This window comes from Physeter macrocephalus, chromosome 12, assembly GCF_002837175.3.
Source record: "Physeter macrocephalus isolate SW-GA chromosome 12, ASM283717v5, whole genome shotgun sequence".
NCBI classification, from domain to species: domain Eukaryota; kingdom Metazoa; phylum Chordata; class Mammalia; order Artiodactyla; family Physeteridae; genus Physeter; species Physeter macrocephalus.
In genome coordinates this window covers 22,539,073-22,561,298 of record NC_041225.1, presented here as the reverse complement: position 1 = coordinate 22,561,298, position 22,226 = coordinate 22,539,073, and the positions used below count along the sequence as shown (strand labels likewise).

The window sequence follows — 22,226 nt, the reverse complement described above, 5'->3', positions numbered from 1 at the left end:
TTTTTTTTCTTAATAGCATTTGTAGTTCTGAATTTATGAATTGGCTGGCCTGAAAAAGGTACAGTCCATCTAATAGTACTTTCTTTGTAAGAATTACTTGATTGTGGTGTAGATTTCATCATTTTCGCACTCCCTTTTTTCATAGATTCATTCATTTGTTAAATAAATAGCTACTGAGCCTCTCCTATGTTCCATTTAAGTACTTACCCCTGGGAATACAGGAGTGAGGCAACAGGCAAGGGCTGAGCCCTCTTAGAATCTGTAGCCCTCGAGTGAGGAGGGCACCGCAGGGTCCAGGGTGGTGCTGGGAAGTTCAGGCTCCATCACTCTCCTGAAGTAGGTCCATGATGCCTCTTCCTATCCAGAACTCAATCTTGACTCAATTGCCAGGTAAAAATGGACCATCAGATCTGAGCTTGCCCAAGTCACATCTCCAATGATGATCAGACGGGGGGAGAATATAAAAACGTCCTTTTGGGCTTCCCTGGTGGCGCAGTGGTTGAGGGTCCGCCTGCCGATGCAGGGGACGCGGGTTCGTGCCCCGGTCCGGGAAGATCCCACATGCCGCGGAGCGGCTGGGCCCGTGAGCCATGGCCGCTGAGCCTGTGCGTCCGGAGCCTGTGCTCCGCAACGGAAGAGGCCGCAGCAGCGAGAGGCCCGCGTACCGCAAACAACAAAAACAAAAACAAAACAAAACCCAAAAAAAGTCCTTTTACAGTTCATCCTGAAACAGATGTTTTCCCGCTCATTTCCCCTCACCAGACGCAGAAGGTTAACTCCTATCACATAAGAAAAGCTGTATCTTTTGCTAAAAGTTGTATCACATGCTAATGTACAGGTAGTTTTAACAATCTGATCACAGCGAGACCTGAAAATTCGGCTTGTATCCTGTGGAAAGAGAACAGAACGGGTATAGAGAACTTTCTGTTGAGAAACAAAATACAGGCAAAATCAAAATGGCTTCTATATTTAAAATGGAGAACCAACAAGGACCTACTGTATAGCACAGGGAACTCTCTCAATATTCTGGAACAACCTAAATGGGAAAAGAATTTGAAAAAGAATAGATACTTGTATGTGTATAACTGAATCACTTTGCCATTCACCTGAAACTAACACAACATTGTTAACAACTATACTCCAATATAATAAAGTTTTTTAAAATGCCAGACTCTACAACCTTTATGCTTACGACAATGGATATTTTCATTAAGTTTCTGTGTCCAGTGTCACACACATATTCAAGCTTTTACTGCCAGATTAAGCACCTTTTCTTCCCTCTAGACTAGAGACTACAGTTTTTTTTCTTGAGTATGTAAGTTTCTCTCTGCTCTCTTTTTCTCCCCACCCAGCCGTCTCTCCCCATGCGGAGCCATCTGTCAGGAAGTTTTGGTAGGAAACCCTGTGAATTTGGGAGACAAGCATCTTCAGATACAGAAACCACAGGAGAGGAGGGGTTGGGGTGATGAAATTGAAGGGAGCTCATCAACAGCAAGAGAGCAAACATCCAACCTGTTCCTTTTTCCTTCCACTCTCCGCCCGTCCCAGACCTCAAATGTCCAAAGCCTGGAGTGTCCGTTCATGGGCTTATCTGCACCCTGAGGTTTGAGGTATATGTGTGTCCCAGGCCTTCATGTTGTTCAGTGGATTCAGTAGAGAAAATACTCTTCTGTCTAAACAGTTCATTAGCCCTCGGGTGGGTGTCTAGGGAGCGTGCCTGGGGGGATAACCTGGACGGCACAGGCGTGCAAATGGCAACAGATCGTCACCTGCCTGGCCACCTCCCACTCCAGGGAGGTTCTCACCACTGAGCAGGTTTAAATCACTTTTATTTGTAGTTCCATACGGTGTAGAGAAAACTTGTGTTTGGCCCTTTGACTAGAAAGAGGAACATCGGGGACATTGATATTTGCAAAATAATCATTAATAAGAAGCGCAGAATGGCAGTGAGTCTGCAAATTGCTCTCAGTAGTATCTGCCCTGATCTGCAGATGCCTCCTGTTGCACCTGATTGTGTTACTAGTGCTTCCACAGTTAATGTTCAAAACATAAAATATATGAAATTTGGCTTTTACTTCACCAGGAATTAAACACATAAAACTATTTCTACAGTCAAAGTGTTATTTGCAGAGTTTTTACAAATCTTAGTGTGAAATGTTCTCCCTTATTTGTCATTGAGGAAAAAAAAAAAGCAAAGATTATAAAAACAAGTCAGTTAATTTCTTAAGAGCAATATGCAAGATTTCGAAATATCAGGCCGTGAAATGAATTTTTAATATAAATGACACAGTAATGTGTGGTTAAATTTCAACCTGCATTTTAATATCCATTCAGTCTCCAAGGATGAGAAAATATACCATTTTAAAATTAATTCACCAGTCAATTCTAAAATTGTTAATTTAAAGTGAATGAAATATCCTATGTCATCTATATCTGGATAAGATGAAGATGTGATGTTTTATAGGTAATAATTAAAGATTGTAAAATATGAACCATAAGATACGGTTTTAAAAACAGTGATATAAAATAATTTTTACTTAAAAATCACGAAGCAGTGAAATTATTTGGCGAAACGACTGAGAGCACACAGGGGTTATTTGTGACGATCACAGGAGTTTGCAATAAAAAAGAAAAAGGCCTCTGCTTGGTACGATCCCCGCTGAGTGCCCCTCCTCCAGGTCTTTCCTGGGGGTCTGAAGATCTCAGGGCATCGGGCGCGCCACAGAATTGATTGATCACCAGGGGTGGCTTAGCCGCTGCTGCTTGGGGCTGGCTTTCTGGCCCTCTCGGTGCTCCAGGCATGGCTGAGCAGAAAACCGGTCCTGAGAGATTCTGGGAAGGATGTAGGGTACACGTGGGACTCGGAGGCTCTTGGCTTTGTGGGGAGTGGGCTTTGCACCTCGATGAGCCCAGAGGTCAAGCAGGGCCATCAGGCTGCAAAATGGAATCAAGAATGACTTTCTCTGTTGATGAAAAATAACTCACAAAATGAGTAGGGGAGACATATCTCTTTCAAAATGAATAAAGTGACCTTAGTGAAAAAACCGGAGAGAGCTGCATTTTAGTCAACAGGACTGGACTGGTTTTACTTCCTTAGTTTTGACAAAGGTGCCACAGTGCTGTGAGTCAGCAGCTTTAGGGGCAGGCAGGTGAAGGGTAGGTGAGGGTTCTCTGGATGACCTTTCTGTAGGTTTAAAATTAGTTTAGGGACTTCCTGGTGGCGCAGTGGTTAAGAATCCGCCTGCCCGTGCAGGGGACACGGGTTCGATCTCTGGTCCGGGAAGATCCCACATGTCGCGGAGCAACTAAGCCCGTGCGCCGCAACTACTGACCCTGTGCGCTACAGCCCGCGAGCCACGACTACTGAGCCCTCGTGCCACAACTACCGAAGCCCGCGCGCCTAGAGCCCGTGCTCCGCAACAAGAGAAGCCACCGCAATGAGAAGCCCGCGCACCACAAAGAAGAGTAGCCCCCGCTCGCCGCAACTAGAGGAAGCCCGTGCGCAGCAACGAAGACCCAATGCAGCCAAAAATAAATAAATAGATAAATTTAAAAAAATATTTTAAAATAAAAGCTTATAAAATAAAGTGCTGAAAACATCCCTTTTACAAGGAGTGGTAGAGATTTTGATGCCGCATGGAGAGTGTCTGCCCAGCTGAAATCCAGTGCCTTGCCTGAAACATTTAGTGTCGAAGCACCTTGAAAACCACACTCGGATGCGGGGCGCACACAGCTTGCTCTTCGGGGGGGTGGGGGAACGTTCTCGCCCGGGATCAGGGTGTCCTCATGTAGCCCGTTTGCACCTGGAGTTGCCAGGGCAGTGCCTGCCCCATCTCTTTTATGTCCTAATAATGCCGCCTTTCCGGCCACCCATTGAATCGGGTTCCTACTGCATTTCACACTTGGATTAACTCAATCATGCAAATGATGTCAAGCCTAAAAGAAATCGGGCTGTGGGCAAATAAGAAATGCTAATAAACACTGAAAATACGGCTCAGAGCTGGATGCTCCTTTGTGACACTGCAGCCCGCGGTCTTTAGATTCCTGTGCTCAGGCCGAGCAGGGCTTGGGAGCTGTAAACAGGTTTGAGTTCTAACGTAAATAAAAACCACAGGGCTAATTAGACTCCCAAATCTTGATTTCACCTTTTTTGATGGAATGAACTGCTTCCAACAAGATTAGCAGGATAAAGTTTCCCATGTAAAGCATTCCTTGGAATATTTTTGTTTGTCCTTAGCACACGGAGATTTCCAGGGGATGCTTTGTAGGTTTCCTCGGGTTCCTTCCTATATAAACACCATGATGTCTTGGCCCCAGGGCCCCGGTCTCTCTATTTGGAGGGCCCTCTATCAATCACACTTGTCCAGACCCTAATGGCCTTTGAAGGCCCAGTTAAAACAAAATCTCTTAATTCAGAAAGCTTTCCTGATGGCTTTCAAGAGAAGGGCTTCCTCCCTGCCCTGAGCTCTGCCCTGTTCGGCTGGGTTACCAACATTTACTGTCTTGCATCTTACGCTTTTGTGCACCCGAAGCTCCTTTCTGCCTGAAATGCAGCTTCCCTGATGGAGCAGCTGTGCCATCAAGGTATCTCCTGCAGATCTACCATCACAGCTGATCCTCACCACTGTGGGTGGTCCGCACCTATTAGAAGATTTACTGGGAGTTTAGGTGGTGGATGAAGAAAGGACCACAGTAGTGGAGGCCGATAGAGTCCCTCATCCTATTCTGTTCACATGATTTGGTTTCAATTCTCCCCAGGCAGAGAACATTAGGCAAAGAAAGGGACCCACTGTGTACGCTTCTAAACAAAAACCAGAGAATTCCCTGGCGGTCCAGTGGTTAGGGCTCCAGGCTCTCACTGCAGGGGCCGGGGTTTGATCCCTCGTCGGGGAACTAGGATCCCACAAGCCGCGTAGTGCAGCCAAAAAAAAAAAAAAAAAAAAAAACCACCCTAAATGTTTTCTTTAGTGATTTATTTATTTTATTTATTTATGTTTGGCTGCGTTGGGTCTTCGTTCCTGCGCGTGGGCTTTTCTCTAGTTGCGGCGAGCAGGGGCTACTCTTCGTTGCGGTGCGTGGGCTTCTCATTGCGGTGGCTTCTCTTGTTGCGGAGCACGGGCTCTAGGCATGCAGGCTTCAGTAGTTGTGTCTCGCGGGCTCTAGGCTCGTGGGCTTCAGTAGTTGTGGCACACGGGCTTAGTTGCTCCGCGGCATGTGGCATCTTCCCGGACCAGGGCTTGAACCCGTGTCCCCTGCACTGGCAGGCGGATTCTTAACCACGGTGCCACCAGGGAAGTCCACACACCAAATTTAAAAAGAACCAGATGTGCCCAAGGAGGCGCTGGGCCCCCCTGGAGACCCTCAGAGGCCTGATTCCTGCTAACTCCGGTCTCCGGGGGGTGAACCCCACACGCAGCAGGTGCAGCGTGTGACCCCTGCTCCCTCCTGAATCCTCACCCCGCTCAGCACCGGCCCCGCTCCAGGGCTCACCTACTTTGCTTTAAAGCTGTTGACCTAAGGCTGCCTTCACAGAAAACTTCCTGTGTCCAGGAACATGAAGTAGGTTTAAGCTTATTGAATGCAGACAGAGCTCCAGAATGGAGCTCAAAATGATTAGTTGAAGAATTGCCCCAGCCAGTGGAATAAGTTGACCTATCTGGACCTCTCTCCATCTTTTCTCCCTTACTTCACCTCACATGCCCATGACCTGTCGCTGGAGAACGCAGCGTGGAGAGAGCACAGCTTAGAGTGAACAGTGCTGTCCGTAAAGATGACGATGAGGTCACTAGTAACAATTTTTAAAAATTGAAATCTAATTGATTTACAATGTTGTGTTAGTTTCAGGTGTATAGCAAAGTGATTCTGTTATACATATGCATACATATTTATTCTTCCTCAGATTCTTTTCCACTATAGGTTATGATAAGATATTGAATAGAGTTCCGTGTGCTCTACAGTAGGTCCTTGTTGGTTATCTATTTATGTACATAGTAGTGTGTATATGTTAATCCCAAACTCCTAATTTATCCCCTCCCCTTCCCCTTTGGTTCCCCTTCGGTGACCATACATTTATTTTCTATGTCTGTGAGTCTATTTCAGTTTTGTGAATAAGTTCATTTTTGTCGTATTTTAGATTCCACATGTAAGTGATACCATATGATATTTACTTTTCTCTGTCTGACTTGCTTCACTTAGTATGATCATCTCTAGGTCCATGCATGTTGCTGCAAATGGCATCATTTCATTGGTTTTTATGGCTGAGTAGTATTCCATTGTGTATATATGTACCACATCTTTGTCCATTCATCTGTCGATGGACACTTAGGCTGCTTCCATGTGTTAGCTATTGTGAATAATGCTGTCATGGACATAAGGGTGCATGTGTCTTTTCGAATTAGAGTTGACTAGCAACGATTTTGAGAATGACTTTTACTGAGGGCTTCCTATGGGCCAGGTGCTGTGCTCAAGTGATTGACATGCATTATCTCATTTAATCCTTCTGACATCCTGTGAGGCAGGAGCTGAATTATTGTCTTTATGCCTCGTACACACAAGGAATCTGGGAGAGTTGGAAGTGTGACTTCAGACCCCCAGCCCCAAATCAGCAGGAAAAACAGTGTTTCTCCTGGTCACGTGGTCCTTCTCACCAGTAGGGCTGCACTGGGCACAGAGGCAAGGCTTTGAACATACATGTTCTTAAACGTGATCATTGTTTTCGGCAGGAAGCCTGGAATGCCACCGGTCCCTTCCCCCGGCTTGATGCGAACAGCCTCACCTCCATCTCTGGGGAGGAGACTGATGCCTGGGGATTTCTTCCTGGAGGGCTGCGTTTCTGTGACCACATGCAGATGTCGGGGGTCTGCAGAGTTCATCCAAAGCGCTGTCTCCAAGAGCCGTGATTCTCATAAAAGAGCCATAATGGTAGACTTTATGCCACATTCATTTTTACCTTTCTTCCCCTCTGTGAGAAATACTGTCAGTAAAACTCTCCACCATAATCCTTTTCATCTTAAACCCACTCACTTATACTTAATGTCCACCAAAGTAGGGGGGTTAAAAATAGCCTCTTGTTCTCTCCCCTTCAAGGTGATTGGCACCCCTTTCCTTTCCAAATGAGAGAGAAAATCAGAGCTCAGCTGTGAACCCCTTCCAGAGGCTTGTTGGAGCCGCGCACACACCCCTTACAGATACAACAGGGATCAATGAGCCGTGACCAGAAGTTTGATTTTTCTGTCAAGTGCTCCCATCCGTTTTTAATAAACAGAAGAACAACATAAACTCGGTTGCCTGCGCTGCTCGGCTCCCGCCGCGCGGGCTGCTCCTGGCACCATGAGCGCTGAGCTGAGCTGTGATCCCAAACAGTGACAAACGCTTTTACGAGCCCCTGTGGTCGGCTACTCTGGCGAGCGGCTCTGCTCCCCCAGACCCGCTTCTTTGCCTCTGTTCAATATGGGCCTCTCGGTGCTTTGCCAGGGGAAACCGTCAAGTGTAATACCACATTTACAACTAAATGGCTTCAGTTTATTGTCACCGGTGTAAAAATGCCAAAATGCCCACTGTTTTCCCTTTAAGCCACGCTGTGTGCTCTTTTGCAGAAGGCTGCCTCCTGCAAGTTCTGGATTTGGAGCCAAGGCACAGAGAACTTAAGTAGCAGATGGTGGGAACCAGGTACAGTGGCGGGGCGACACCTGACATCATGGCACTCATCCTCTGTTTGGATGAAGCTGTATTTTGTGTCCGTGTGATATCTATTCTTACCAGAAATACTGCTTACCAGAACTTGCTTTTGTCCACGTTCACCAAAACATTGCGTTGCTCAAAAAAGGAGACGTCCGTGTTGTAAAAATGATTATGAGTTCAGCATGTAGTTCTTTCTTTCTCTTTTTGGTTTTGCAAAACACACTAGGATTTATGTGGGGCATTTGCTTCTTTATCCCCCAAGATAGTTGCTGAGAAAGACTGGCTGCCTTAAACCCAAGTGACCACAGGATGTCACCAGTGTTCCATGAAAATTCCACCAAAAGGGCATTTACCTGGTAATGCAAAACTTGTTTCTTAAAGAAGAAAGGTCAGAGCACACACGTCTGGTCACACGTACAGTTTCAAATAAAATCTGGGTTCGCAGAGGCAGCCTTGGCTTCGTCACGTGAGATCAAAGCCAATCTGGACCTCGACTGTCCTTGAAGAAGACGTGCCACCTACTAGTAAACCAGTAAACTTAACAGCCCAGAGCTGCTATTTAATTGTCCCTGAAGGGAAGTCACCCTGAGGTGGAGTTAATAACCAATACCAGCTCTTTTTCCCCCCCTCACTTTAATTTTCTTTGAAAGCTTCCTGCTCAAGCAATGTGGTGGCCAATAGCTAATGGAATTATGTGCTGCTCAGATACCTTCCTTGGACTGGGATATTTAGCAAATCCCCAAAGAAGAGTCGAAAAGAGCCCGGAAGAGAAAAAATTCAAAAGGAACGTGAATAGAGTCTAAACTTACCAAGGGAAGAAATTTCAAAATGGAAATTAGTTAAATAATGAGCCTGATCCTCTCTTGCACTGAGGCAGGAGGGACACAGCTGTGGTGCCAGGGGCAGTTACGGACAAGGTGTTAGCTGAGAGGTGAACACAGTGGAAACCCAGGGCCCATCGGTCACTGAAAACGAGGAAGCAAAGTGAGGGACTCTACGGAAGACGTACAGGTGATGGGATGAGGGGAGTCAAGCCAGCAGGAGACCAAGGCAGCTCCTGAGCGTCCTTCCTGGTGGAAGGAGCCTGCTTCAAGAAGATTCTTGTTGCTTTATGTTATCAGAGCCTCACTGAGTCGCGTCAACAAGTGTATCACCCTCACTGGTTCCACGGGCGTCACCGCAGTCCTCACGACTGTCACCGCCTGCAGTCTGAGGGGGTCTGTTCTTTTCGGAGAAGCGGTCAGAAAACCCACACCGCTTCAACCTGGGGATGGTCCATCAGGAGTCTGGATGGAGCGTGTCTCCCAGGCTTTCATTTGTGTACCCGTGTGTACAGATCTGAACTGCTGTGATCTGGGAAAACTTAATGCAGGCAATGCTTTTATTGGTACAGAGGCTGCTATGGGCGGAGTGTGTCTCCCTGCCTGCCCTGTTCCCAAACGCATATGTTCAGTTTCTAACCGCCAGGGCCGCAGACTGTGACTGTGTTTTGGCGACGGGGTCTTTCGGGAGGTAATTAAGTTAAGATGAGGTCACTAGGCGGGCCCTAGTCCAGTAGGGCTGGTGTGCTTATACGGAGAGGTGAGGACACAGGCGCAGGCAGAAGACAGGAGGAACAGCTCTGCCCACACCTGGTCCCGGACCCCCAGCCTCAGATCTGTGAGGACATACATTTCTGTGGTTTAATCCACCCTAGTCTGTGGTCATGGGTCATGGCAGCCGTGGCAAACCAATAGAGGGGCTAAAATATCTCAGCTTGGCAACATTCGTTGTGTAATTCTGATCACAGTCTCCGGGTTAAATGCAGCTGCTGCTGTAATCACAATGGCCCACACCAGCTGAGAACCCAGTGAGTGCTGGGTAGCTTACCAAGGGGGTTACACACGTCAGTCGTGTACTCACCGCGGCAGCCGTCGGAGGCTGTCATCCCCACTTTTCAGGTGAGCGCGCTGAGGGGAGGAGTGCTGCCCCGCGGGGCTCCGGGGCCCACACCCCACCTCTACGGAAGGTGCTCCGTCTTGCAAACCATGCCGGGGAAGGATCCCAGAAAGGGGGCTTGGGAGTAGGGAGGTTGCGGTGTTTTCTTCATAGCCCTGTCTTTGATCCACGAATTTCCAACAGACTATTTTAACCTTGTGTGGGGAGTTCTGAATTAGATACACCTGCCCCAGGAAGTGCGTGGGTTACCCAGAGTCAAGCTGGACGCCCATTCTTTTAATCGCAGAGTCACCTCCCTCCCCTTTTAGGGCTCGCTCACATCCACGGGTGGTACCTTCCAAATTACCTAACCCCACCAGTTCCCGTGAATTGCGCTGAAAGGCCAGGCTGACAGGAGTGACAGGGCACAGGTGACGTTTAGTGGGTGGGGTCGGACCCTGGGGCGCAGACTCAGATGCTGGCGAATCCAGGATTCACGTGGAATCAGCGTCGTGGAGCCCGATGGGCCCCGTGAGCCCTCGGGTCCATTTAATTGAATTCATGGCTCTGTTACGGCGTGGAGTGTGGGCGCTGTTAAGGCCTCCACCTCCCCAGACACAAGCTTGCCCACTGGGCCCCTGGGCTCCGTCTACACGGCAGATTCTTAGCGCCCCCGGAAGGGCCGTGAGCCCCTCCTTCAGCTGCCGTGGAAGCTGGGCCTGTAACTTACCTGGGTTTGCACAGTGAGTGGCTGGACCAGCCCAGAGGCTGGCTTGTCTGTGGTCAGTGCCTCATGCAAATATCCGGATTTATTTTTTAAAAGAAAAGGAAAAAAGATAAGCTGATAAGTAATTGCTCTCACCACGGAGGAGTTTGCTGCCTAAGAAGGGATTCACCGTGGAGGCTCCTTTAAATAGGAAGCCCCCTTGGTCCCGGAAATACGATTGGCTTTACAGAAATTCAGTTTACAAGCCTTTAAAACGCACCTATTTTGTAAAGCGACAGGGGCACCCAGGGCCTCAGCACGCACCAAGTGGGTTCAATAATCAGCCCTGGGAGGGTAGCTGAGGGAGGGGTCACGGGCACCTGGGGAAGGGCTGTGCTCCACGGCTCCTGAATTTGAGGGGAGCTGTGCTGCGCGCCTACGTGCATCATGCCGCGAATCTTATCACAGCCTGGTGAGCTGAGAACAAAGAGTGTCCCCATTTCACAGGTTGGGAAACTGAGGCACTGAAAGAACAGGTAACTGGCGTGGGGTCGGGTCCCTCACGGACCCAAAGCACTATGAGCTTCAGAAGAAAACAGGGACATTAGCTTAACTCTGAACTTGGAAGTAAGAAAATAAAAAACCGGCAGCTAGACATTCACTGACTCAAAAATAGAGAACACGTTGACCTTCTGCTTTTGAAATTGTTTAGTAACGGGAAGCTGGTTTCAAACTTGACTTGGCAGAGTTTGGAGGAAGACAGGCTTATTTTTAAAAGGCACTTGAGGTGTTTTCAAGGCAACGCCATCAGTCTGACGTGGGAGGGAAGAGATGTGAAGGAGGTGTCTTTAAACATAACTAATTTGTGTAGAAAGTAAAATATCAAGAAAATCCACATCGTTTTGATAATTGTAGAGTATTACCCCCTTTTTAAGGATTAGGAAAAATATTCAGGCCATTATTTGTTCAACTCAACCATTTAATTACGTGAATGTCTTTTTCAAAATATCCTGCTAGGGTCTCAGCGGATACTTGTGAGTGTTCTGTGCCACGACTTCTGTATAATAATAATAAGTGAAAAGTAAACACAATTTGGTGCTTAAATAGCTTTCCTCTTTTCCTCGGCCATCCGGGCCTTCACTTCATTTAATTACTCTGTTCGGTGCTGGGGCATCGCCCCTCTCTGTGATGCTTTGGGGTGCTGGAAATGTCCCGTGTGCAAAGGTGCATTCCGTGTGACACTGGACGCCGGATGCTGAGGTTGAGGTGCAGTCTTTCTGGAAACATACTTCCTCATACCTGGGTGTGATAAGAGATTTGGTGGGTTGTTAGTGGCTTCTGCCTCTTTTAAGCATCCCTGGGGTATTTCTCTCTGTGCTGGATTCACCCGCTTAGAGAAAGCAAACGATTTATAAAAATCACAAAGCACAGCGCAAGGTACTGGTACGCGGCTGGATGTGTTCTGCAGTTTGCCGCTGTGTTGGGTGTTAATTTCTGCAACTGAATGTTTAAGCCTAGTAACTTGCTTGGGCTTCCGTGTTGTTCTTAATGCGCGGAGCAGCTACACTCAACTGGGTCCTTCCTCTCTCCCTTCAGCTGTGCGTGTGGTGTGTGTGTTTCCTCCCTGACCATCCCCTGGTAGAGAATCGTGGGGCCGGGGGCCGGGTGGAGGCCAAGGGGGCACAGGGCTACCTTTGATGCCCTTTCCAGCGTGGTGCCCTGAGTAATGAACAGAGACTGGGTCTCCCCTTCTCCAGAGATGGAGCCCGTCGGTCCCTGGCTCCCCACTAGCCCATGGGCACCCAGCCTGTGTCCCGAGTGGCTGACTGCTGGTTCACTGTGCCCTCGCGGTGCTGGTGCCAGTGGCCGTGAATAACCTTGCTTTTGTGTGTATTTATTTTATTTTGAATTTCTCCACCCTGCTTCTTTCCACCACAGACACCCTCCGCCCACCCCTGCTCACCGGCCCCATGCGGTGATCTCTTGAAATGTTAGATTCTTTCTTCCTCTGTCCCCTCCTTCCAGTTCTGGAAGCATTTTGTTTCTGTACTGCTTTGTGAAGCTGGTGCTGAGTCCAGATCCTTGGGGCTTTAAAGTTGAATTAATTATTAAACAGGAAGGGAGCAGTGCTTTCAGCAGACGCCAAGTAACTCTACTGCAACCTGGCACAGCTTTTCCCCGCCCTTATGCTGTGGTTTGCTGAGGGCGACTGGCGATTTTGAGTCTAGTTTTAATCAAACAGTTCTGTAAGTTTTCAGGCACTGAAGATCTGGCAGCCAAGGGCTGGGGCTGGGGAGGGGTCGGTCCTCATCGCCTTCTGAGCATTTTGGCCAAAACAATCTTCTTTCTTTTTAAACCAGAAGCACTTTCCCAGTTTGGAAATCAATCTGAAATCGCCCACTCCCTACTGTTCACCTTTCCTGAGAACAGGGTGGGCTTTTTCTCAAGATACGTGTGTGTGTAGATACACGTTTTGCTATACATACATCTACATATATGTGTTTTATATTAGTTCCTATTTGTAGACAATGTGCTTTTCAAATAAAACCATCAAAACACTGACTTCATTGCCATGTAATTGTTATAATCATTGCTTTAATTTAGGGGTGAGTTGATGGTATCACACCCTGTATTTAAAAATAATAATAAAGACACCTGCAGAATTTCTCAATTTCCTGAGTCTAGGCATTGATACTTTTCAGAAACTCACAACTCGTCTGGGTGGCTGGCTTGCTTGGCCCCGGGGCCGGGCATGGGCGTCCTCTCGGAGCTACAGGAATGAGATGGTGCCAGTGTTTCCCAGAGAAACCCAAGCTCATATCAAAGGATCAATGTAATCGCCTGAAAGGGCCAGCTGCCCTCATGCCGGGCTCCCCATTTCTTTCCACGGGGCCTTTCCCAGTCTCAGCCGACTGGCTTTCCGCAGGAAGCCTCATAGGAAGTATGCTCAGCTCCACTGAGCTTGGCTCCGTGGCCGGGCGGACAGCAGTGCAGGCTGCAGGGTCAGGGGCGCAGGTCTGTCTCTAGGTCCAGCTGGGTGCGTAGGCAGAAGCAGGAGGCATCCTTGGGAGGAAACGGAGCAAAGATTTGCTTAAAAACGTCAATGTTCATGCATATAAATTTGGAACAGCGTTAAAAACAGTAAGCCCGGCACACACTCCTGCAGCCCTCCCGGGAACCTTGGGTCAGGGCTGCCTGGGAGAATGCCAGGACGTGAACCCTGCACGGCCAAACTCCCTCACGACGTGTCCGGGAAACTTGCGCTGTGCGTATCCTTTATAGCGTCAGAACTTTGTAAAAATGAAAGATGTCCTCTGAGCCTTGCTAGCCAATTATTATTTTGAAATGTTTCGTTTCCCTTTAGGGATTAAACAAAAAAGGATTCTTGCCGACATTTCTTAATTTTTTTAAATATATAAAATGTTTTCCTCAAGTGCATTGTCTACATCTTGACTGTATAATTTCCATCAGTCAATACATTTAACTACAATAAACCAATACATTTAATTACAATTAAATGCAAAAAAGTGTGATCCGTTGGTTCCTTTGGAAAGGTTACTTAGAAGAAGCCAGATAAATGTACACTTCCACAAATTTAACTAAACTCAAAATTTCAACAACCTCTCCTATATTTTCCCTGAATCGCCACCTTTTCCGATGACTGGCCCGCTCTCACCGTAACGCCCTCTGACTTATGACCTCTGTGCTGTGGTGGATTCGGGGGCTCCCACCCCCAGGGTGTCCTGTTCGGTCGTATTACGATTGTGTAAGGGCCACATCGTAGTCACTATGCTTCTAACCACAGTAGATAATTTAAAACCCAGATTAAAGATGCCATATTCCTCATCAACCAATATTTGGAAAATATATGTATTAAATGAAGAACTTGTGTCCCGTTTCGATCCTTGTGTCCCATTTTCTCTCTGGAAAATATATTATGAGCTGGGTTTCAAAGTAAGTGATAATATTTCTGGTCTTTGACTTAAGCAAAGATCCTCGTCCTTTTTGTTTAAAAATGGGTGGACACGTGAAACACCCACGGAGACTGTGCAATACAAAAATTCCAAAAACAGTTTATTTAAAATAACCTCCCAGAATCTAAAAACGAGTGGATCTATGTACATGTATAACTGATTCACTTTGCTGTACGCCTGCAACTAACACAACATTGTAAATCAACTGTACTCCAATAAAAATTTTTAAAAATCAATCAATAAAATAAGAAAAAAAAAGCCCTCCCAGGAGCTAGCCTAAGTCTTCTGGTTTAGATACTACAGCACACTTGAAAAGCACTTGTGCTTCGTTGGACCGTCAAAGTAGCCAATCAACACTGTCAACAAACAAAAACACAAATAAAGAAAGAATGCAGAGAATATTAAAGACGTGCATGGCTTTTCCAACACCTTTTATTCCCCCAGCTTTAAGGAGAACTCCAAGAATACCGTGTGTCCCAACCTACAGTTTCCTGAAGTCTCTCTCCCTTGACCTCCAGAAAGAAAGTTAGGAAATGTGTGTTTCTGTCAGATCTGTGTCAAATATGTTCCAAAAGAAAAATGAGGCATTCCCATCATTATGAGGACCATTTACTGGACAAGCTGTCACCCTGCCTTCCTTGCTATTCTGAGCTGGTGGCATGGCCGCTGTGCTGCGTGAAAGGCCCGATTCCGGGCAGAGTCCAGCCTCCTGCCCTGACGCCGGTGGTCTCTGCAGGTGTATGGGCCACAGCCCTAGGCAAGGCTGTCCCCGCCTTCCCCAAAGGTCTCGGAGCCCTTCTGCAGCCCAGATGGTTCCAATTTGAGGCCTCCACTCAGTGCTGGAACTGGATTGAGTTTCTTCCCTGAAACCAACAAGACCTGCTTCAGCATTTTGCTTGGATTAAAATATTTGTCCCTTTTTTCACAGGGCAGAAGGAGAACTCCTGAAGCCTCCGAAGGAAGGAAATCATTACAGGGCCCTACAGAAGTAGGTCATGTGCTACAGCTGCTCATAGTTTAAGAGGAAGAAACATCGGACCTCAAACCTGGAGCACGACTCTTTCCAAATGCTTGTGAAGCAGCCCAAGAAAAACATCCTTCCGAGGCTTATCTAATAACCAGCATCTGTAATCGGCTCAATGTGCGCTCAGGGGTCCTTGGAGTTTGCACCTACTTCCCAGGGCCGCGGAGATGCTGAAACGGAAAACAGCAACATTTAACGAAGGGGATTTAATAGTTTGTGTTAAAGCTGATATGGCCCATTAGGGGCTGTCATTTTTGTAAACAACGAAGACACGTTACCCTCTTCCTGGGTGTAAAGTTGCTCCGCGCCGGACCAGCAAACATTCGGTAACGATCTGTAGAACATGCAGGAAAGACAATTAAGGCGCCACTTGAAAAAGTCTGTTTTCCTCACATATTTGGTTTCTTGCTAAAGTAAACTCATAAAGATCATACATGTGGAAGCATATGCTTACATTATAAAAAATAACATGAGTGTGCATTTCATTAACAAAAATCAAAGAACAGACATCCTATAAGTGTTTGGGGTTCCTATAAGCTTGGGAAATATCAGAAGTGATTAGTTAAATAAAGAGCACAGTTCCTGTTCTTCAGTTCATACTACAATAATAGAACGGCCACTACTTTACGGTGCTTTAGGGCACATAAAATTAACAGCTTACAATGCCATTGAAGTCAGGGTGACAACCTTTGAAAGCTGTAAATAAAAAAGTTTCCATAAAATCTATTTACTGCAGTAATAGAATATTCTGCTTGCCGGGATTCAGATTTTGTTTTTCGGAGTTTATTTTTGCATTGCAGTAGGCACCAGGCAGGGACAAGATCTTAGGAGCTGTACCCTTTCCGAGACTAACCGGATGCACTTGAGAAATGAAATCTACTGGACTCTCTGACTTTGTAAGCGGAATTTGCTAGCTTTCTGTCCCTTTTCTTTTAAAGACAAATGACTCTTTTGGATAGGTTTTAGGTTTAGCTGCACCTGACTAACATTTCCTTCTGCGCACAGAGGGAAGGGTTTGGGGGTGGGGGGGGGGTTCAGATTCAAATTATTCTCGTTGTTCACAGAGCCTCGAAAGCCCCCCAGTGATGCATTTTGAGAAGTAGCCTCGGGCAGAACTTGCTATCAATGAAGGCCAGGAACAAAAAAACATTTAAAAGCAGATTACAAATCCCTCCTCACAAAGCAAAGTCAAATCACTGATCAATAAGTGCTGCTGGGTTTAAATTGTTTCCTTAAAAAGGCTTTAAAAACTTTTTTGAATGAGAGGCTGGAGGCTGAACCTTTTATGCTTTGGTGCAAGCTCCTTCTGGAAAAGTCTTTCCCAGCTCTTTCCAGCAAGGCCTCTCTTGGGACGAGCTGGAGCTGCTCTCTTTCTGCTTCACTTGGGCCCTGTGGCTGGAAAGGCTGGCAACGGGGTATCCAAGAGAGGAAAGATGCTCTTTGATGTATGTCAGGCGCTCCAAGATATTTTAGCTGCTCGTCACAACAGCATAGCTGGAGTCCCCGTGGTCACCTAGGAACACTTTGTGAAATGTCCAAACTCGGTGGCTAGGATTGCTATAAACTCAACTTGGAACCTGAAGAAAAATTTCAACGAAAAAAGGCCCCAGGGGGTTTCCCTGGTGGCGCAGTGGTTAAGAATCCGCCTGCCAGTTCAGGGGACCCGGGTTCGAGCCCTGGCCCGGGAAGATCCCACATGCCGCGGAGCAACTAAGCCCGTGCGCTGCAACTACTGAGCCTGCTCTCTAGAGCCCGCGAGCCACAACTACTGAAGCCCGCCCACCTAGAGCCCGTGCTCCTCAACGAGAGAAGCCACGAGAATGGGAAGCCTGTGCACTGCAACAAAGACCCAACAGGCCCCCAAAAATAAAAACAAACAAATAAATAAATTTATTTAAAAAAAAGGCCCCAGACTCTTAGGTCACTTCAGCTACAAAAAAGCACTGGCTAGATTGTGGCTCGTTATCTAGATCAAGGTCATGTGGAGGATGCAGAGGGGTACCTCGCAGTGTCATACGTGACTCAGATGCCTGCTCTTTTAGGGACTAGATTCAAACGGCTTTTAAAAACAAGGGGAGAGAGAAAAGCGAGAAAACCAATGAACAAGTGGGGTTCAGTTTAGTCACACATGTTCCAAATGGCACAGAAATAAGCAAAAAAGAGTTCTGGTACATTTTTTTAAATGATTTCATTATCGCCAGACAAGAAAGATTGTCCAGATGCTATTGGAAAGATAGAAACATGAGATTAAATTTTAAAAATAATAATACCACAAATGTTTTCTTGCCCCTGTAAACAGCCGACGTATGTGATCTTTGAAGTTAGGCCGATTTGTAAATCAGTTTATAAAAATGGAAGGTTGCGATTAGGTAGAAACGTTTGCTCTTGGCCTGGCCCTCTGGTTTTCTCTGTGGACATCACTCGGCCCGGGAGGATGGTCGTTTTAGCAGAATAAGTGGGGTAACCAGATGGTGGGAGGCTCCGCTCATACACCCCTCACCAGGCTGAGTGGTGGTGGAGGAGGGTGCTGCCTGGCGGGGCCCCTCAGACGGCCCGTGTCACACACACAAGTGTGAGTCACCGGTGGGGACGTCCCATCCCAAGAACCAGCGCTTGGGCTGCAGACGAGCTCCTTCCCAGCGTCCTACTTGACTCAAAGGACGCCCTCCTTTCTCCCCGGCTCCTCTCCCCATAATATTCACCTTGAAGCAATGCACCTGCACTATTGCAAAGCCCTGCCCTGCCTCGTGTGAAGAAAGCTCTTCCTTCTCTGAGGTTCCTGTATTGCTTGTGTGGAAATGATTTACTGCCTAGAAAACGGAGGCGTTATCTCTTTACCGCTGTGGGTGCGTCATCTTTCTAAGAAGATGTTAAGCTTCCTGAAGGTGAGGATTACAAAGTCTCTGGAAGCCTGCTCAGGGCTGCGATGGCCCAGTTGCTCAGTAAAAATCGGTCTATTACTGGATGGTCGGTAGCGAAGGTGAAAATAGATGCAAAATGAACCTGCCTCGGTAGGTGCGCAATGAGGTTGAACTCTCATCCGCGGACTCAAAGCCTGCTCAGTGAGGGGACTTTCGCAAGCACCCCTCGAAGCCCCCTCTCTCTACGGAGTGATGGCAGCGAAGTCAGCGTCCGTTTCACAGAAATCCCCCGGGAGTGTGAATTTCAGTCCGTCCCGGGATTCCAGTAGAGGCTTCCGGCCGCGCAGCCATTTCACTCTGTTGAGCTAAGACCTTCCATTATCTGGTAAAAGGAGTCACACTCTCGTTTTCCTGAAAGTACTTGAGTTGTTACACAGAACGGACCATTCTCATCTCCTGGCGGCATGACAGTTAGTTCCAGGGCCTCAGCCTTTATTCCTTCCGCAGGACAAATGCTGAAGGTCACGCTGTTTCGGGGCCAGTTATCTGACCTACTCGCAACCCCAGGAAAATTTCTCCAGCAACAGTCTTGTTTCCTAACGTCGTAAATAATCTCTCTACACAAAAATGTACATGAACACAATAAAAATCAATACAGATACCTGGGCTTCACAGTAGAAAATCTTCAGTGGATACTTGCAAATTAGGGTCTCAAAATTCTAACAGCATCCATTGGTCTTTTCACTTATAGGTCTTTAAATTTTACCAAAGGGACCTATTTCTTATTTCCGGAAATGGAAACAGACACCCTACGTAGAGATGTGTTTATTCTATGAAGCGTTGGTCACGGGGCTGCCCGTGCACCCCAAAACTTTTGCCTTTGCTCTTGGGGTGGCTTGCAGGGCGAGGCTCTCATCCATTAACTATGTCAGCTAATTGATGTGCCACTCAAGTCTTCTGTGTGTCGTACAAATCACATTGTAAAGAGGCAAATTAATCTTTTGTTCAAAAACAATTCACGAAATAACCTAATACGCGCAAATACAACTGGCGGAAAAGCTACCCGTAAAGCACATCAGTCTGAATGCGATCCTGATCAGCATTCCTTTGTGTCGATAACTGGCCCCGTTGACACAGCTGGACCACTGTGTCCCTCAGGGGTTCGTTACCTGTTTAAAGGCAGGGTCGTCCCCGGATTACCACAGTCTCAGGCAATGCACACGTATCCACTGATGGGGGAGTGGAAATGTAAAATGTAAATGAGCGCTTGGGTCTTCTCTCTGTCAGATGCCGGTTGATTTTCTGCTAAATGGTTGTGCTTTGGAGATCTTACAAGTAGAGGCTGAACACACCTCCTTGTAGTGGGTCTCACTTTGACTAATCTTTGGTTTGGGCAACTGCCTCTAAGCGGCTTCAGGGAGAACATATACAAAGCGAGCGTATGACGTGAAAATGCCCTGTGGCTGCTGGAGCGCTTCTACCTGATTTGAAAGTCGCTCCTTCCACCATCATTTATCCTCCTGGAATGACCTGCCTTGCTCTCCACGAGTTCTACCCAGACAGACACCACGTTCTCACCAACCCCAGCTCCCTTTCATTGCTGACCAGCTCGTTCTGGCCTGGAAACTTTTTCCTGTGTCTTTCAGTCTCCCCAGCCTGTACCCTTTTACCCTTTCCCAAAATGACTGTTTCAAGTTTTCATGTAAGTAAAAAGTCTGGTAAGCGACTGGTAAGCACTGCTTAAATAACCGTTGTGAAATAAAAATTATTTCATCAAACTTGGCATGACTTTTCTGATGACGAGCTATGTTATTCAATTTACTACATTTCTAGGAGCTCTCCGAATTAGCTCCAACGTACATCTGGTCCCTCCACTTTCCGAGGTCCTCTCGGTTCTTAAATACTCAGGTGTCCAGCTTGTACCACATTCATCTTCTGATCTGGAACACAAGCTGCGTGCGTGCCTGCGTGCTCGGCGGTGAATGTTAAATTTGTGGACCCCATGAATTCCTGCAGGAGGACAAGAATATGTCCTTTATCGTCATCTTTTTCTCCTTCTTTTTTCATCATGAGTCCCAGTTATCACCGAACATCTACAGTCACAGAAGTCCTTCAGTAAATGTCAAATTACTGGCAACTTTTTTAGGCAAAATTCTCGTGACTTCAATAACAACATTGCCTGGGAAGAAAGCTAGGATACAGCAGCCTAGTTCTGGACTAATTCAGTCTACAGCATGCACGTGTAATAAGAAAGCCTGATTTAAAAAAAAAAAGAATTAATCAAGAAAATGAGTAGTTTTAACTGTAAATTTTCTTCCATATACAATTTCTAATTCTAAATAGGTTTTGAAATGGATAACAGCATGGTTTGTTATCAGGTAATGTCTCAAGTTTAGTTGAAGAATTTTTTGTGTGTGTTCTAGGAGGGTCATTCAATGTTTACCAAAGATATCACTTGATTATTTTATTTTTTCTTATAAGTATGGATAGGTTTTTAATTCCATTTTTTCTCTTAAAACTCTCTTGTCTAGGAATTGGACTATTACACACACAAAAATGTTAGAACAGAAACAAAGGGTATCACTATTTTTCTTACATTTAAGACAACTTATTTCACTCGGAAATAAAGAATTTCTGCATGCATAAAAGATCAGAAAAGAGAAGAGTGGAGTCATCCACGAGGGCGAGGTGGAGGGAATGAGTTTCCATCAGATATCCTGGGAAGGCTTTTGAATTTGAGTTTTGAAATTCATGCAGATGTATTGACACAAAGGCCCATTAGAGAGTTACCAGCGTGCTGTGGCTTAACCATTCGGGCGACAGCTTCTGTGTCTAGCAAGGGAGGGAAGACACAAACTCTGAATGAAGGAGGGCGCGGGCTACGATTCATGCACGGAGAGATTTCTGTAGGGGGATCTCTGCAAGCTTCGGTCCATTATCGCAAGTTCTACGGGGACACCTAGTAAAATCTCCATGAACTGGTAACAAACCCATCTCCTGGTACATCTGATGCCATGGTATTTACCTAGTAGTCACAGCAAAAGGAAAAACAACGTACTCTTCTTTTCCCAAGTATAAGCAAGTGAATGAAAATCGAAATCATCCAAATTGTGCCTCAAAAAGGCATACTCTGATAGAAACAGTGGAAACTGCCTAGTCTGTTGTCTGAATTAAATACAAATTTATACACCCAAGTGACTAAAATAATGAAAGTGATAGATTAGTGTATTGCTGCTTGATCACTGTCTACAATGCAGAACTTATGAGCAGCCTGATTTTGAGAACAATTACTTGTAATTAAAGCTGTGCGGGTTACCAAAAAAAAAAAAAAAAAATAGAGAAGTCCTTTGTGTATAACACCAATTAATTACTTTTTTTTTCAGTGAGAATAGCTCAAGTATCTCTGCTGCTATTTATATCTGACCACATCAGGAGTGGTGGGGATAGGAAATACGCCTTGCTTAGCAGCATTCTTGGGATGTGATTTGCAACTCACGCTTCTCAGCCAGATTTCCCTGAACACATAAAAAAAAAAAAATAACATCCATAAGACTCTAACATCAGAAGGCTATTAAGATTCCTGTTTTCTTCATAATTAATAAAAACAAATACCCAGACCTGGCTAGACAGCTTGTAAGTCATTTTCTCTTGCTCTCTCCCCGACTGCAGAGGGATTACAAACAGAGAGACGCCCCGGCAGCACTGCCCCTTTCCTCGTAAGGACCCACATGTGAGTGTGTTTGGTTCAGCCTCACGACAGTCCTGAACTTCTGTGTCCATCCAAACTGAAAGGCGTGGTTGGCCCTCCTTGCTCTTGGTGATATGTGGGGTCAGCGGGCTGGCAGAGGATGGGGAGAGGCTCTGTTGCTGGTGTCCAGCTGCTGCCACCGCCCTTGACTTGGAGCCCCTTACCCTGCGGGAAGACCGCGCAGTCACATCACTTATTTCCTCCTCTCCCTCGGTTATGGAGCAAGTTCCGGACTTTCAGGACACTCCTTGCAGACCAGTTCATGACTGGTTGTACGACCCACAGCAACTAAATTCCTTTCCCATGGTAGAACTTT

The 22,226-nt window shown here is 46.5% G+C and overlaps 1 long non-coding RNA gene across 1 annotated transcript in view; it reads left to right on the top strand.

Annotated features, from left to right (window-relative positions):
* LOC129392623 (uncharacterized) overlaps positions 1-21,665 on the top strand; it is a 30,769-nt gene extending 9,104 nt beyond the window's left edge. Inside the window, exons 2-4 of the long non-coding RNA XR_008618820.1 lie at positions 6,723-6,921; positions 7,596-7,668; positions 15,206-21,665. This is a non-coding gene — a long non-coding RNA (uncharacterized lncRNA). The remainder of the gene's footprint in view (positions 1-6,722; positions 6,922-7,595; positions 7,669-15,205) is intronic.
* The last annotated feature ends 561 nt before the right edge of the window (positions 21,666-22,226 follow it).